This window comes from Lactuca sativa, chromosome 3 (genome assembly GCF_002870075.4).
Source record: "Lactuca sativa cultivar Salinas chromosome 3, Lsat_Salinas_v11, whole genome shotgun sequence".
NCBI classification, from domain to species: domain Eukaryota; kingdom Viridiplantae; phylum Streptophyta; class Magnoliopsida; order Asterales; family Asteraceae; genus Lactuca; species Lactuca sativa.
This window is the reverse complement of record NC_056625.2, coordinates 222,464,090-222,467,114: the sequence shown is the minus strand read 5'-3', so window position 1 is coordinate 222,467,114 and position 3,025 is coordinate 222,464,090. Positions and strand designations below refer to the sequence as shown.

General features: G+C 42.2%; 1 non-coding gene across 1 annotated transcript; it reads right to left on the bottom strand.

Moving 5' to 3' along the window:
• Positions 1–872: 872 nt before the first annotated feature.
• On the bottom strand, positions 873–979 carry LOC111909199 (small nucleolar RNA R71). Its single transcript, XR_002856116.1, has one exon. It is a non-coding gene; the product is annotated as a small nucleolar RNA R71 (small nucleolar RNA).
• Positions 980–3,025: the final 2,046 nt, after the last annotated feature.

Genomic DNA, 3,025 nt, shown 5'->3' with positions numbered 1-3,025 from the left:
GAATAAAATCTGCAAAAAGGTTAATTGGTTATTTATTTTTGTTTATTAGCTTAGCTTAGTAGGTTAGCATATAACAAAAATTTTGTTTTCTATTTCTGTCATAGAATTCACGATGTGAGTTTTAATAAACTCACGACGTGAAAGCTGTAATTTCAGTTTTTAGTATTTTCTTATTTTAGTTCAGTTTTACGTTTTTTTAGTTTAGCAAGTTGCAGGAGTTCATGACCAGAGGCTCAAACACACCCTTGGTGCCACCACTTGAAGATCCCGAGTCTGCAATTCACAAGAAAAAGACGCCCTTACAAGAATTGAAGTCAGGTTTTTCAAGGAAGTCGGGAAAGAAGACAGGAGAGTCAAGTTCATCCGCGAGGCACAAGAGCAACTTTGAGCACTTGGATCAAACACCCGTCCAAACCGAGTCCGAATACGATACCGAGCCGGAATTTTAAGAACACACGAGCGAACCTGAGAATGAGCCAAGGAACGAGATGGCAGCAATTGAAGAGATGTCCATGGGAGCTTACAAGAAGCGGATCTGAGAAGATATGGGTCCCGGTTTAGTCCAACCCGCAATACCTTCCACTGCCACATTCGAGTTGAAGGGGCACATATTGATTGCACTGAAGGATATACCATTTTTTGGGAAAGATCATGAGGATACTTTTAAGCATCTAGATGAAGTCAACGACATTGCAAATTACTTCAATGTCCCAAATGTCAACAGAAACACAGTCTTGCTTAGAATGCTTCCCATCACTTTCAAAGGAGCTGCTAAGGAGTGGTTAAAGTCACTCCCACCGGGTACAATTACTACTTGGGCTCAAATGCGTGAGCAATTCCTGGACCAGTTTTGCCCGCCATCCAAGATAGCCAAACTCAAGAAGGCAATAACCAACTTTGAGCAACAGCCGGGGGAGTCATTATACGAAGCATGGGAGCGGTACAAGGGCTTGCTCAGAAATTGCCCTCAGCATGATCTAAATGTGCAACAAGAGATGCCAATCTTCTATGATGGGGTCAACATTATGACGAGACAACTCCTTGATTCTCAAGGACCTTTGATAAAGAAAAATCCAAGGGAGGTTAAGGAGTTGATTGAAGAATTCACGAAGCACTCTCGCGAATACCACAACCCTAGGCAAGATGGAATCAAAAGCAGTGGAGGGGTCCAAATTGAAGAAATAGCAGTTGTGATGGCTATGCTGAATAATTTGGATCGAAGGATAACACAAATGGACCAGTCAATACATGCCATAAGAGTGGGTTGCGAGAGATGTAGTGGTCCACACTTGACCAAGGACTGCAATTTAGATGAGTTTGGGAACATAAAAGCTCAAGTGTGCTGCTCAAGTGGGGATAAGTTTGATGAGGACTGGAGGAAACCGAAGAAGGAGTGGCTACCGTATGAATAGTATAAGAAGCAAAAAGAAGAGAAGTATAGGCAGACAGGTCGAGGCTTTTATCAAAAGGAGCAGCCACCAGCCGAGAAGAAACCCGATCTAGAGACTTTGTTGATGAAGTTAATGGAAGCTTCGGAAAAGAGACACGATGCCATTGATTCTGCTATTAATGAACAGAAAACTTTAATTAAGAATCAGCAAGCCTCCATCCATAACCTTGAAGTTCAAGTTGGTCAACTAGCCACTCTAGTTCATGAGAAGTTATCCCCGAAAAATACCGAAACGAAGACCCAATCTCATGTAATGGCAATAGACACCGAAGAAGAAGCCATCTCTGAGTTCCTTGTGGCATTGGAAGAAGAACCACAGCAGCCCGATCCAAAGATGAAGAAGACCAAGCTCGAAAATCATGAAGCTGCTGAGTTCCAGAATTCACGACGTGAACCTTATATGTTCACGACGTGGGCCCGTCATGAACAAAAAAATTTTGTAGTTGGTTCGGTTTATAAGTCGCCTTTGCCTTTTCCATCCCAAGCTACCCTTAGTCCACTGGAGAGAGAGCATAGAGAGTTTGTCAAGCATGTGAAGGGGATCCCGATCAATACTCCCTTTGTCGAGTCTTTATCCAAAACTCCCAAGCATCAAAAATTACTGCAAGATTTGGTAGACACTCGCAAGCAATTAAAGAAGCAGTCTAAGGTGGTTCTAAGTGAATAAAGCTCAAAAGCTGTGTTGGGAGAGACACCAGAGAAGATGGGGGATCCTGGACGCCTCACTCTTCCATGTGAGTTTGGTAATAAATTGAAGGTTAATGCTTTAGCCGATTCTGGGGCTAGCATTAATTTGATGCCTTTTTCATTTTATAAAAAACTGGAAATTCAGAAGATGAAGGCTACAAAAATGCCGATTCACATGGCGAACCGTTCAGTGACACAACCCCAGGGCATAATGGAGGATATTTTGGTGAAAATTGGAAAATTTGTTTTTCCAATCGATTTTGTAGTTTTGGATATGAAGGAAGATCCCGATGTTCCAATTATCCTTGGCCGTCCATTGCTTAACACTGCTGGAGATTTGGTTGATATTCGCGAGTCTAAGCTCACCTTGAGAGTTGGAGATGAAAAAGAAGTTTTTGGGATAGAAGATGGCTTCCCAAAGGATCATGTTCAAGAAGAGGTGTTCACAATCAATGAAGATAATGAACTTGAAGAACCGGAAAAGCTTATGGAAGAAGAGATCAAGGTAGTTCATCAAGTCATAAGAACAAAACCTAGAGCATCTGTTCCATTTTTGGTTGAAGTCATAGTTTACAAGAGTCCACCTTCTTGGGTGAGCAGAGAGGATGAGGAGATGACAAGTGATGAAGAGGAGGTCACTTCAAGAGTGACAAAGCCGATGGTGAAAGAAGAGGAGGATGCTATGAAGTGCAAGGAAGAAACTAAAGGGAGGCGATTCAAGGAACAAAAGATCCTAGTGGTGGATTCTTCCGAGGACTCAACGTAGGAGGCACGGAGTCCAGCTCAAGACTCCAAGAAAAAGAAGCGCTTCTCGGGAGGCAACCCGAGTTTGGTTTGCAAATTTTTTCTTTTTCTTTTTGCATTTTAGTTTTAAAAACTTAGATCATG